The sequence below is a fragment of the Nycticebus coucang genome, chromosome 11, assembly GCF_027406575.1.
Source record: "Nycticebus coucang isolate mNycCou1 chromosome 11, mNycCou1.pri, whole genome shotgun sequence".
Classification (NCBI taxonomy): Eukaryota; Metazoa; Chordata; class Mammalia; order Primates; family Lorisidae; genus Nycticebus; species Nycticebus coucang.
The window spans coordinates 76111583-76126365 of record NC_069790.1 but is presented as its reverse complement, the minus strand read 5'-3'; the positions used below and the strand labels follow the sequence as shown (position 1 = coordinate 76126365).

Here is a 14783-nt window from a genome sequence, read left to right as displayed (position 1 = left end):
TTTACAGACTTGATCTGTAAATCTTGGTTAATACCTGGAGGAATACCAGCCACCTTAATTTATAGTCCTAAGTGTCTAGAGTCATAAGTGAACAAGTCACAAGTGAATGTTGGGTTTTAATCATGTCATCATGCTGTATGCTATCTATTTTGTATAGCACCTTGATCTTCTTTTGCAGTATTTCATTTGCAACTTGGACTATATTTTATTTTTGATACTTTAAAAAGAAGCTTTATTAAAGTATAATTTATATACCTTAAAACTCAGTGACTGCACATGCCCATATACATTTCATGCCCTCTATTCATTTCAGAAGACAGAGTTATACTACTGATTCTATTTATAAGTACCTTTCAGCTTTAAAAACACATTGAGCTTATACTAATTATCAGCAGGAAAGTGAAACAGCACTTATTATCTTGCTCTTTTAGTTAAAAATTAACATATTTACTACTTTTCTCCCTGTCCTTCCTCTGCTTGCTATTTTAAAAAATAGTTCAGAATTTTCTACCAACTATATATATATATATATATACTAAACGAATATTTATCTTCACTCTTAAGAATTATGTATTACAATTACATTCAACTCAGTAAACAAATTTTCAATACTTAAGAATTAAATCTACCCAACTGTTTTTAATATTCTTAATGATTCCTTTTATACTATCAATTCTCCTTTCTCCTTTTATTGACCTGGTATATGAAAATCCCGTGACTAGAGTAGAAATACTGAATTCTCCTTTCTTGCTTTTTGTTATTGTTGCTTTTATTCCTTTCTTTCTTGCCTAGAGAATGCCTATTAGTAAATTTTTGAAGGATTGTATAGAAGTGACACATTTTCTAAGTCCTTCCAAATCTGAGAATGTTTTTCTGATTCTTTCAGGCATTTATGGGTTAGCATTTTTCAATTACAAATATTTGTCCTAAACTTTATTTGACTCACAATCTTCTTTTTCTATTTATTTATTTATTTTTTAAGGGGAAAGCATGCATGCAATCCCCCACTACCACAAATCATGCCGTCCAATTTCCCACATATGGGGAAATCGCAGGGGTCAGCACATCCGGATGCAATGGATAAGCCTCGCCCTGGGAAAACCACCTTTGTGATCACGGTATCTCCCCTGTCAGGTAAGTATCACACAGTCTTCTTCTCATGGAGACGTCTACTTGACTCTTTCTTCCTTTTTTTCTTCTTCTTGAAGGCTTTCCAAAATTTTTTATTACTCTTGAAATTCACAAATATCACAAATATGTTTAGATTATTTTCATTCATTTTTATTAATGAAACAATGAAATCTTTCAATCTGCAGATTAGGGTCTTTCTTGAGCCCTGGAAAGTTCTGTTTTCTATTTAGATCTGTGACCACTGCTTGTGTTCTATTTGTTCTTGAATCTTTCACAGAAATACCAAATACCATTTGTTGGATTAATGATTCCTATTCACCACATCTAACATCTCCCAATATATGTAAATATCATCTCTCAATATATATAAATATACATATCTACAAGTACATTGTTTTAAATCAAAGTAATATTTATTAAGGATTCACCACATGCTGGGCACACGGATTATCTCAATGAACCTTCATGGATAACTATGAGATGGGTTCTGTTATATTTCCACTTTGCCGTTGAGAAACTTGAGGCTCATAAAAGACACAATTATGCGTTCAAGATTGCACATCTGTAAGTATTAGCATTTTAATGGAAAGATAAAGTTTGATTTTAAGTCCTGTGTTCTTAACCCATATGCTTACTAATAAGAATATTACAGATACCATACTGAAACAGTTAAGACTTTATAGTATAAACAAATACACAGTATGTTTTTCCATTACATCTACACAATGTGCAGAATTCAGTATTTCTACTCTAGTCACGGGATTTTCATATACCAGGTCAATAAATACTCAAATACGGCATTTCCCACCATGATAAGCACAAGATCGGGTACCATCCAGCTTAGCACTGTGACTTAGTGTCTCAGACTGTGGCTCCACCCATAGCCACTGTTTCTGTGCTCTAGCAGAGCTGCAGCTGTGCAGGGAAGCCCTCTTCTCCTATCTCTCTTCCCCAAAAAGTCCAGCTGAAGCTACATATTTCCATGAAATTTTGTCTCTTCCTTTCAGGTAATCTGTTGGCTTTCTGTATTATTAGCTCTTGCTCTAGAAGCATTAACTGGGGCATCTATAAGGAAGTCCGTCAGCCATGTGTCTGTTATACCACCAACCTCCCTCAGATATCCTGGTTCCTCACTGCTGGCCTGGAACAATTTTTAAATAGTTGACTTGTCCAACATTTTTTAAAAAGAAGAACTGTATTTCAGAGACATGACTTCTTTCAATGCATCATTATCCTTAAGAAACCCTTTATTAGCCTGCTGGAGTAAGATACAGACTCTATTTTCATATTGAAGACAGCACCAAAAATGAAGAGGTAACCTTACAAACTTGCGAAATTCCCAGCATTGGCAGTTAGTTTGGTCTGGTTCAGGCTGATCCGACTGACAAAGACCCAGGAAGTTCAGCCTGTTCCTCCAAATGACCTCTAATGCCCTGTGAGACCAATTTGGAGATCTGACTGTCCTGAAATGGTTCTAGGGATCTGCCAATCAATCTAGATTTCCAGGCTTGCCCCAGAAGTGAACCTGGTTGAACTGAAGTTGGCAGGAAACAGCAAGATCTATATCTTCAATCCCTCTGACACTATTTCTTTCAAAATTTCTGTGCTAAGTTTATAAGCTAAAAGTTCTTACTATCACCTTACATGGTTGGTCCCTGATTTCAGAATTTAGGAGCTATGCGCGGGATCATATGTTAGGAGACTTAGAATAAATTGAACTCAAAACATAAAATAAAAAATTGATAAACTATTTTTAAAGTTTAAAATAGTTTTTAAAAAATCTTGGCAAAAAGGCTCATGCCTATAATCCCAGACACCCGGGAGGCTGAGGTGGGAGGATCGCTTGAGGCCAGGAGCCAAGACCAGTGTAGGTGACAAAATGAGATCCCCATCTCTTAAAAACAATGAAAGGTCAAATCATAGTCTAGAGAAAATAGTTCAGACTTACCTATGAATTATAGGACTAGCATCAAGTCTATAAGAAGCACTTTTAGACCAAACTCATACAAAATATTTGAAAAGACACTTCACTGAAGAAGGTATACTAGTGACCACCAAGTACATGAAAAGATGTTCAACTTCATCACTAGTCATCAGGGAAATGAAAATTAAAACAATGAGGCATTACTGTGCACCCATGTCTACAATCCAAAGGAAGACAACACCAAGTATGAACAAAGATGCAGAGAAAGCAAAACACTCAAACGTCGCTTGTAGCAATGTAAAATGCTACAGCCACTATCAAAAACAGTTTGGCAGCTTCTTAAAAGCTAAACATGCACTTAGCATATGCCCAGAAAATTCTACTTCTAGATATTTACCTAAGAAAAGTGAAAACGTGTCAACACAAAGACTTATTATAGTCTTACGAATTATTATAGTAGCTTGATTCATAACAACTTAAGCCCAAAGACATTATAAATACCCATCAACAGGTAAGTAAATGTGAACCAGGCTGGGTGCAGTGGCTCACACCTGTAATCCTCACACTCTGGGAGCTCAAGCTCTGGATCACTTGAGCTCAGAAGTTCGAGACCACCCTGAGCAAGAGCAAAACACCTCATCCCTAAAAATAGCTGGGCATTGTGGCAGGCACCTGTAGACCCAGCTACTAGGGAGGTTGAGGCGAGAGAATCACTTTGAGCTCAAGTGTTTGAGATTGCTGTGAGCTATGACACCATGACACTCTACCCAGGGTGACACAACCAGACTCTGTCTCAAAAAAATTTTTTTAAATAAATAAATATGACAGATCTATGCAATGGAATGTTACTCAGCAATGAAGAAAAATGAACTACTACTAAATGCAGCAACTCCAATAAATCTGAAAAGCATGTTCTACAAAAGAAGCTTAAGATTGCACACTGCATATTCCTTTTCTCCAAAATTCTAGAAAAGGCAAACTCATCTATAATGACAGAAGCAGACCAACACAGGAGTTGCCAGGGATCAGAGGTGACAAGGAGCAGGAGGGAAGTTTCAGGGGTGCTGGAAATATTCTATATCTTGATTGTGATGGTGTTGTCACAGGGGTATAGGCTTAGTTAAAACCCTTGTGACTACACACTTGAAATGGGTGCATTTTTATATGTAAATTATACCTCAATAGAGTTTGAGGGTGGGAGGGTTATTTTGTGGGTTTTTTTAAGAATAGGCTGAAAGAAATTTCATTTGGGAGAGTTCAAAATTCCAGTGTGCAGGGCTGCCTTCATTTTCACAGGTAGAATTTTTACAATTGAAGCCACAAGCAAGCAAACTCTAAGCTTTGATCTTAAAGGCAAATAAAAATTTGGCTATTATTATGGAGAAGATACAGGGAAAATTAGGAAGCAGTATTAATTTTTTTAACATGCAGATTTGTCCTTCCCAGGTTATGTAATGCTGACTTGCTACTGTGATGATTTGAGGTGGGGGGAGGGGATGTGTGGACAGCCTCTGACCCTTAGAGAATGCTAAGGGTCAAGTGATATTAACAGACCTACTTCCTCACAGGTGCAGGTGGATTCTTCAGAAGAGCCTATATAGTCCTCTGTTCTAGATGGTTTTAAATATTCCAAGCAACAAGGCTCTGTCAAAGAATAAAAAGATATTATAAAGAAGAGATGCTTTTCCAAGCATTTGCTTTGACATGCTCCTTTCCAAAACTCTCTTCCTCCCACTTATGTGTGCCTTTGTGATACACGGAAAACTGATTTCCCTCCTCCTGTCAAGAATAGGCCTATATCATGCTCTAAAAAATGAACAAGCAGGGAAATGAAAAGACATTTTAATAGTTAAGTATGCTTTGCAGGGGGTATTCAGTGTCTTACAGCCCCCTGATGAACCCTTCTCTCGGCCACCTTTCCCAGGGATAGTTCAAACCAAGCACCTGTGAGGATGGCAAATGAGTCAGCACATTCTCTCCTTCTATCTTGTGATTAAACAAGGCATGGAACTTTACAAGATGTCAGAATGCATCCAGTCCCTTGCCACCCACAAGAATGGAGATATTTTTGACCTTCCTGAAGACCTAATGGAGTTAGCTGGGAACTGGAAACTGTCCAGATAGTTGGGAAAATGTAGCCAATTTGTGATGTTACCTTTTTGTCCTTACTGAGCAAAATTTCCAACGAGAAAAAAACCAAGGTTCACAGTCCATGATACACCAAAATGTTAAAGTCATAGCCCAGGAATACTACATACCAACAAGGCAAACTTGCTTGGCAAGACTCCTAGAACTTCCCAGGAAAACCTATATATTATGAATTTTGGACCTATACAGATTATTGGTAAAATGTCTAAAATAACATGACTCTCCCAATCCATTCTGAGAAGAACAAAGAGGAGTATAACCAAGGCTTCCCTTCCAGCCCAGATGAATAGAGACAGGTCTGCAGATACTTCACAAAACTACTGGCTTCTTACTGTTCACCCAAGAGGAATTTGACAAAAGCTTTCGCAGAGCAAAAACGCCTCTCACAATGCAAGTTTTCACCAATCCCCCGCCAGTACAGCCCCATCTTATCCCTCTGTTCCATGAAAAGTAGCAGGGACATTATCAGGAAAATGAAAAGGAAAAATTTTATCCTTGTCCTTCCTGGGGAGATAAATATCCTCAGAGAGCTCATTTAGCATCCCCCTTTTTGTGGCCTCTTGGCATTTTTATAACACACTGAAAAATTCTATATGAAAACTTCCTTACACGTTATATTAATTGCAGTTATCACTATCTGAAAATACATAACTTTTACTTGTGTTTAGTCTGTTTTTTTACACAAAAATGTAAAAGTTAATATGGACAGGATCTTGATCTTATTGACTACCCTACCCACCAGCCCAGGAAGAAACTGCGCACATCAAAGTGCCCACAAACAGTGTGTTACGTTATTAATGAATTAACGATGGCTGGGGCTGGCCTGACATCTTGCCACCAACGGTATTGCTCATGGTCTTCCCCACATCCAATGGCACTAGTAGATCATATTTTAAAAGGCATGAATCCTACATATTCACCAGTAGTTTCCAAACTTTAACCTTCATAAAGGTAAACTGATATGCTGTACAGATGCAGATCCTAGCTCAAACCCTATAGATTCAGATTTAGTAGCCTAGGGGGAGCACCCAAGAATGTGGATTCTTAGCAAGTATTCCAGAAGATGCTAAAGTATCGATACTTTGGGAGACGGTGAAGTGGGGAAACAATGAAGGCAAAGCAGTTTAATATAGAAAAGGCAGGCAGGCAGCTACGATCAATAAGTAAGGTGACACATAATGCGAGAGAACTGCAATAATGTCTTCCCTAGAAAATAAAGAGAAATACTAGCCCGTACAGATTTGCCTTCAGAAATGCATGATGTAAGCAGAGAACCCAGGATAGTGTCTGTGGGGTTTTCTTTGTACCTATAGTTTCTACCAAGTTCATTTATTTTTTTCTAGGTTAAAATTGTGCAAATTGAAATGCTGCCAAGATTTTATACTTCTATAAACTCTTAGCCGATGAGAAGTTTAACTATGTGTAATTTTGAGCCTTGTTCTAGACTATTTTAATCACTTTTTATCAATTCCAATATTTCCCAGGTCAGTTTTTACAGATTTCAATTTCTGAAACTGACCAATTTGGTTTTACACCTAATTTGGCAAACATACCAAATTTTACCATGTGCAGTGTTTATTATTTTCCTTTTTCTTTCCAGTATTTTATTTCTAGTGACAAAATTCATTATAAATTGTATTTCAATTGAATAGTCTGTATTTATTGCTTAAAGCAAGCAGTGTTACTAAGGCAAAGAAATGTGACCTGAATAACAGATAAAAGTCTAAACATTCTGCTTCTAATTCTACTAGTTCATTAAATGCCCCAAATTGGTAATTTTATGCTTACTATGTGGCTAGCATTGTGTTTTGTAACTAAGGATACAAAAAGACATATAGCCCACCCAAAGAAGCTTTCAGTCTGATGGAGGAACCCACACTTTTAGTGGGTTCCAAAATTATTCACAAATGACATTGATCCCTTTGATGCCAACCACAGGGAGTTTGTTACCAAAACCAAAACCTTCCAGTGACTTTCAACCAGTGTGCCATGAGAGGATCTTAGGTGCGCTGTGAAAATTTTTAAAGAACATTAATTAAAGTATTTCCTAAAGTTCAAAGCACAGTAAGTATATTCCTTTTTACTTTTTTTTTTAATCAACATAATTTAAGTGTGCTTCAGAAGTTTATAACTTTAAGTTAAAGATTCAAATGTGCCATGAGATTAAAAAAAAGGTTGAAAAACCCTGCTGTTAGCCCAAGGCAGGGCTCTGTGTGTTTCTAATACCCTGGACAACCCCCACATCATACTTATAGTGCTTTGTCTTAATATCCATTTTTTCCATGTATCTTCCACCCATGCTCATAAAGAAATTTTCTAGCATACAAACAAATTTTAATATCCATTTATAGATAACAGAATTACCCTCCAAATCAACAAATATTCAAGGCATGTCTATTGCTAGTTTGGAAGATGAAAGGATAGAAGGGTATAAAACAATGACCATCAATAAATAGCAAGCAAAGGTGATTTTAAAAATACTTAAAATAGGGCGGCGCCTGTGGCTCAAGGAGTAGGGCGCTGGTCCCATATGTCGGAGGTGGTGGGTTCAAACCCAGCCACGGCCCAAAAAAAAAAAAAAAATACTTAAAATATATATGATAGTTTTGAAACAAATGTTTCCTAAGTTCATCCAAGTAAAATGAACCTCATTTATTGCACAATGTTTCTTGAAATGTGGCTGCTACAGTGCAAGTAAGAAAGACGTATTTCCTTTGATGACTTTTCCAGTGAAAATTCAGGTATCTTGTTGTCTTGAAAAAATGGCTTAAAGCAGAATATACCAATGGATAGACTATTAGAATACCAGATGTAACATGAGGGGAAAGGTCTTAACAGTCAAATAAATAGGAAATGTTGAATTAACAAAGTTAATTTAGTTAATTCAGAATTTTTAGTATGTTGATCTGTTTTATCAATCTTTAGAAGAGGAGTAGAGCATGCTGCATTTCATAAACTTATCTGCCCATGGAAATGATTTTTTTTTTAAGTAGCCACAGGAAAACTTCGCAAAATGGTTGTTTAAGCCACATTTATTTTCCTTTACTCAGAAGTATGGTCACTAAGAGAGGCACAGTGTTTTATTGGGATTAATTCATGATTCAACCATTCACTGGACAACGTATGACAAAATCACTGAAGAACACTTCCAAAATCAAACTAACAAATAACACAGTAATCTATATATTACCCTTTGCCCTAACATTTATAAATCACCATACAAGGATATTTATAACTACATCTTATGTAACAGTTCAAAATTTACAAACCACCATCACATTATCTCACTTGGATCTCACAATACTATAAGTACCATCCTCCTGTTTTACAAATGAGGAATATGAAAATCTGTGACATACGGCTTGGTGCCTGTAGCTCAGTGGTTAGGGTGCCAGCCACATGCACTGGGGCTGGCGGGTTCAAACCCAGCGGAGGCCTGCTAAACAACAATGACAAAAACAACAACAAAATAGCCGGCATTGTGGCTGGAGCCTGTAGTCCCAGCTACTTGGGAGGCTGAGGCAAGAGAATCACTTGAGCCCAAGAGTTTGAGATTGCTGTGAGCTGTGACGCAATGGCACTCTACCAAGGGTGACAAAGTGAGACTCTGTCTCAAAAAAAAAAAAAAGAAAGAAAAGTAAAGAAAATCTATGACATAAAATTACTTCCTAACACCTCGCAGGTACTAAATGGTGGAGCTCATATGTTAACCACCAGACCTTCCGTCTCAAAGACCAGAACTTTCTCCTCCATAGCACGTTGCCTCCTCGGTGTGTCAACAGCATTCTGAGTTTGTTGACCAAAACCAAACACAACCAGCTGATCTTAAATATCATAGGATATGAATGGCATTCTGGAAATATGGAAGTCGCAGATTAATCAAGAACGATGTTAATGCTTATATATAAGCATTAGATTTATTGCTCCTTTTGGTCTCAAAAAACATCATATATTCAGAAGTTCAACATTGTATTTCCATTTCACAGACTCCCTAACTGGAAAAAAACAACAGCCTAAAAGGCGAAGTATATTTGAAAAAGTAGCTTCCTTCCTACTATCCAGGCTGCTGGTTGACGTGGGAGGAGCTTCAGCTATAGAACGGGAGTTAGGTTTAGGTCCTGATCACTCTGTATGAATTCATGATGTCTTTAATGGCTGGTTGGAACAGTAACATATTATCACCAAAAAAGCAGTTTTAGTTCTGAAAGGGCTAGATTATTCTTAAATGGACTATAACTTTCACTGGAAACAAATACTAATTAACTGTTCATTAGTCACCCACCAAGATTTTTTATCCTCTCTGATGTTCTCAACTTGCAGTGAGACCATTCTGGTCCAGACTGTTGGTCTGTATTAGCCTTTCAGGGAAAATACCTATTTCATCCACTGTATCTGTAAATTGGAGGAACATTCCTGTGCTATGTCATCTCCCAGACAGCTTTGGGAGATGACATAGCACAGGAATGTGCTATGGAGGAGAAAGTTCTGGTCTTTGAGACGGAAGGTCTGGTGGTTAACATATGAGCTCCACCATTTAGTACCTGCGAGGTGTTAGGAAGTAATTTTATGTCATAGACATAAATAGACAACACTATTTGTCTACACAAAATTATGTACCTATATTGTTAAACAAACCCTAAAATGTTGCTTCCCAATTCTAAGCATAAGAGTACCAAACAGCCTGCTAAACAAATTATGCATGTGAGTCATCTGGAAAAAAGAAAATTTGCCTAATATCTCAGTTCGGGAAAGTTATGGTAATAACACTACTCCAGAATTTGCAAGTTAAGCAACAAAAACATCAAGTTCAAGTCCAAAGTAAACACAGTAAACTATATTCTGAAACTCAAAGAACCAGAAAGCAACTAAAAAAAAAAAAATAGGAAATACATAATCAACCAAAAAGAAAAAATAAATCCAGAAACATGGGATTGTATGTGAATTAGCCTCTTACCCTAGGAGAACCATACCCAAATATTTCTCCTCGAATGCCAACTTTCCCCACTTTTCATAGATCACACTCAGGAAGGAAAAACTGTGTGCACTTGTCAGTAAGTCGTTTCGTAGGAAGTGGAGAGGTGACGACGGGAGACAGAATAAAGAAAAACTGAGATAAACCAGCTGGCCTGGCTTCCTTTGAAGATTAGAGCTAAAGCTCACTGTTTGGGAACTCTCTAAGCAGGGTCCAGAACTCCACAATTCTTCTACGCTCTCAGAATTCAGAAGAACACTGGCATCTTTTTTTTAAGCTAACAAGAGCACAGGATGACAGAAGATCCAAGAGTTCACAACAGAAAGGAGCACTGTTTGTAAACCACATGTTTTATTACAATGTTTTATTACAATGTCTGTTGGATCAGTGAAATAGAATATAGCACAGCAGCCATGAAAATGGGCCTGGAGCCGTACATTATTATTTACTATCTTTAACATTTTGGGAAAGTTACATGATTTTTCTCTGCCTCTTTTTTCATTATTTTTTATCTCAGAATATTAAGGGGGTATAAATGTTTTTGTTACATACAACGTTTAAATCAGAGCACTTGGTGTGCCCATCATCAGAATAATGTTCACCATATTGATGATAAAAATCCTATGTCCATCAATTGGGGGATTTATAAACAAAAGATGGTATATTGATACAATAAAATTCTATCCAGCAATGAAAAAAAAAACAATTTTAGATATATATCTTAACAGGTACACAAAAGCATTATGTTAGTGATAAATGCCAAATGCAAAAGTATTATATGATTCCATTATATAAAATGTCCAGAAAAGGTAAATTTATGGAGATATAAAGCAGATCAGTGTTGCATGAGAGGTGGGACTCAGCCTCACGAAACAGATGACTGTACACAGGCTCAGGAGAACTTTTTGTGGTGATGAAAATGTCCTGAAATTAGATTACAGTGATGCTGTCAACTAAAATCATTGAACTGTACACAGCTAATAGAAAATTTTATGGCATATTAAAAAATGGTGTGGTTTCTGTCTCCTGGAGAGACCCTGACTGACACAATCCTCTTAGGTTGCTATGAATAAGAAAGAAGTTAATATATAAGGGTGTGGAGAACAATGCCTGGCACGTACTAAGAGCTACATGTGTTATTATTATTATTATACTGTCCTGCCATAAATTAAATATTACATGTCTGTGGTACACGGTACAATGTTTGGCACATAATATAGGTGCTTAATAAAAATTAATACCAGAGCAATATAAGACCCCTCCCAATGCCCTCATAGGAGGCCGGGATAGCCAAAAGAAGTATCTACATGGAGAACTGTTGGTCTATGGAAATGCTATGCAAATAAAAACAAAAACAATACACACGTGTACATACCATGTCTGGAAATGGGACAAAGATGCTGGAGCTGGGAGTCAGGGGCAGAAAAGGAAAGAAAATGTCTAGGTAGAGGCAAAGAACAAAGAAAAAAAAGTGTGACAAGGGACTGTGAACATAAAGGGACAGATGGCAAGCTAGAGAAGTGGGTCCCTTCCTCACCCATTTCACGCAGATAGTGGATGTCTACAGTGTTTTGTCTTAGCCAAGGTCCTGGAATTTCTTAAAAGTCCTCAACTGAACCACTCAGGCATCTTCCTTCCTTTCTCCCTCATAACTTCTTTCAAAAAATAAGAAGGTAGATCTCATGTTAAGTGTTCTTACCACCATCACCACCACAACAAAAAGAGGTTTTAACCACAAGGAAAGTGTTATTTAAACCCAAACTGTGCTGCTGGGGAAAACAAAGGCAACAAAGGCTGCCTGGGAAGGACTCCTAGTTCAGCCCTCCTGAATTCCATGGTACACTACATCTACCAAGTCTAAATCACACGCCCCACCGCTAATGAGCTGACAGCTTCACTCAATACACCTCTCTGAGGATAAAAAACATAGAGAAATTCCTGAACACCCAATGAGAGGAAAGCTGGGTTCCTAGGCAAGAAATGATACCCAGAGAATTACAATGACAAGTTTCTAAGTGCCGCTGGGCTAAAGGCTGAAAGTTCAAAAGTACAAGGGGAAAGTAAGCTTTGGGGAAATAGCTACTTCTAGGAAACGAACCATTACAGAGATGTAATTTTCTCCCTGGTCTTCAGACAAAATAATAAAAAAGTACTCTCTGATAATCTTCCCTCTTAAAGTACCAGTAATTCGTCAGCAACAGCTGCTTCTATCTGCAAATCATTTGACAACTGAAATTTTTATTTGCTCAGATAGCCAAAACTAAAAACAAACCAACCAAAAGACACACAATTTTTTTAACAAATTGGAAAATATATCTGTTATGCTGATATTTCCAAATCCTCTATTTTTACACATAATTATCAATAGGGGAACATTCTCCCTATTCCAACTTGCTTACATCTGATGATCTATACCCTACAGCCACAAACAGCCCATCTTATCTGACACAACATTAATACAAGGTAATCTTTAAAGTTGAATCCTGTCTTAATATACAGAAGTCTGAATATAACAGCATGCCAATTCTCTAATTTGGAAATAGGAGAATAAGAAAGATGTTGACTTAGATCACAAGTTAAACACTGAGCATCTGATTCCCAACTTGGAAATATAATGGATGCTCTGATATTTATAGTCCAAAGGCATTTGGAACTCAACCCTCAAATGATTCTTTTCAATGATCAAATGCATTATTCACATATATGCAGTAAAGGTAGAAACATTATAGAATCTTTTAAAAATGAAGAGTATCTAAGACTTTAGTTTTATCATTAGAACCCAACTAAACCCACCCCAATGTAATTAATCTGCAAACTCCATAGCAAATTGAAACCACTTCTCAGTTAAAATTTAATAGACTATTGGAGCAAGAGAGCCTCATGCTGTCCTGACATTATTACATATGGAAAACATGCTTCAGGACATTCACAAGTAAGCTATGAAGTATTACCATAAATATGTAATTAACAACTATCCACACTTGGCAAAATAAATGAGGAAGGAAAAAAAACCTACATTTGGCAATGCTGGCTGTTTGATTTATTTGTTTTTTTCTTTTCTGGCTATCCTCCAAAATTCAGCAATCCACAAATGGACTACCCCATCTCCAATACAAATTAGCTGGGTTCTCATTTCTATTGCATTTTCTTCATATTGTATTTATCGAATCTCCAGGAATGACTCTTTATTCAGAATGTAGTGATAGCCATGACCATAAAATGTATTCATACAGGCGAGCAGGAGGATATAATTTTGTATTAGGATGATGAGCAGAAAACCTTCCTGGAGAAGTGGGAGGCACAGCTGGCTACAGTTAGGGAAATTATCTCTTATTTGTGGAGTCAATCATAGAGAGAGGAAGGGAAGCCCTTGAAGGGGAGATCGGCAAGAGAAACTAGGTCACCTCCTCTGCATCGGACAAGACCTGCATGTGCCACCCGGGTCTATAGCCTGGTCACTGGAGAGTTGGCTTTCCGACTCCATCTTCTGCCCTCATCCTTGATAACGCTGAGCTTAATTGAATCCTTGTTACTTCAACAAGGATTTATTGAGCAGTCATTATGTGCCTAACAACATGCTAAGGGCCAGGACACCAAAATAGTGGGGACATCTGGCCCTGTTTAAATGAGCTCACACTCTAGTGCCCCACTCCCTTCTTCCTCAACCTTCTCAAAAAGAGCATGTAATTCCTGGTCCACTTCAATCATTCACAAATCTTAGTACCTTTGGGGCCTCATCTTCCCTGAGTATTATTTTACCTTCCATGTCCCCTGAATGTCCAAAACTCCATTTCCTTACATCCTTCCCACACTCTTGTGCCTCTGGTATCATCTCTGCTCCCTCAGAAAGACCACAGGGAACCTCAAACTCCTCTGTTTTCCCCTCGGGCCAAGCAGCCAAGGACAGTTATTCCAAAGTGACCCTATCTTATATTTAGGCTCCTTCGTCCCTGCTCTTGGCATTTCCAATTATGAAAAATAATGTTATGCCAACTGGGTCTACTACAATTTCTGCTGTTCAACTTCATTTGAGCTCTTCCTAGGCTCCAGAACACTTCTATTTTTTTTTTCTTGGTAACTCTTTTCCTAACCCTCCACATGCATTTGCCCCAGATCTTTTCTCCACCCCTCGACATATCCATCTCCCCTCCCCGCCTGGGCAGATGAACATGCTAGCATAAGGCTTTTCATCCTCCTGATGCGACCTCACCCTCCTCACTGCCTTTACAGACCACACAGAATCCGTCTCCACTGGGTGCGTCCTCATTCCAGTCTGTCTGAATCTGTCTTAGAGGGAAAGGCATCCTCCCTTTTCAGGATAGAGTCTTCTACGCTGGTCTCCTGATATCACTCTCACCCACTTCTTTCACAGCCTTGCCATGGCAGAAATCATCTTTCTCTTGCACCTCCAGGATCTCTCTCAGCTGACTCCTACTCTCAAAGTACAAATATTCTAAAGTCTCTTCTAGCTGAAAAAGAAATTTCCTCATCTTGCTGTCTCTCTGAGCTGATAATCTCTTCCTTTCTTTTCCAAATGTAGTGCCAGAATCTTCTCCAGTTGCATCTTACAGGTGAAGAAAGCAAAATTAAATGATCTGCCATAGTTAC

General features: G+C 37.8%; 1 protein-coding gene and 1 non-coding gene across 5 annotated transcripts in view; both read right to left on the bottom strand.

The window, feature by feature from the left end:
• Positions 1 to 14783, bottom strand: part of LHFPL3 (LHFPL tetraspan subfamily member 3) — a 612036-nt gene that overhangs the window by 566439 nt on the left and 30814 nt on the right. The gene's annotated exons all lie outside the window — the stretch shown is intronic.
• On the bottom strand, positions 980 to 1142 carry LOC128560661 (U1 spliceosomal RNA). Its single transcript, XR_008373128.1, has one exon. It is a non-coding gene; the product is annotated as a U1 spliceosomal RNA (small nuclear RNA).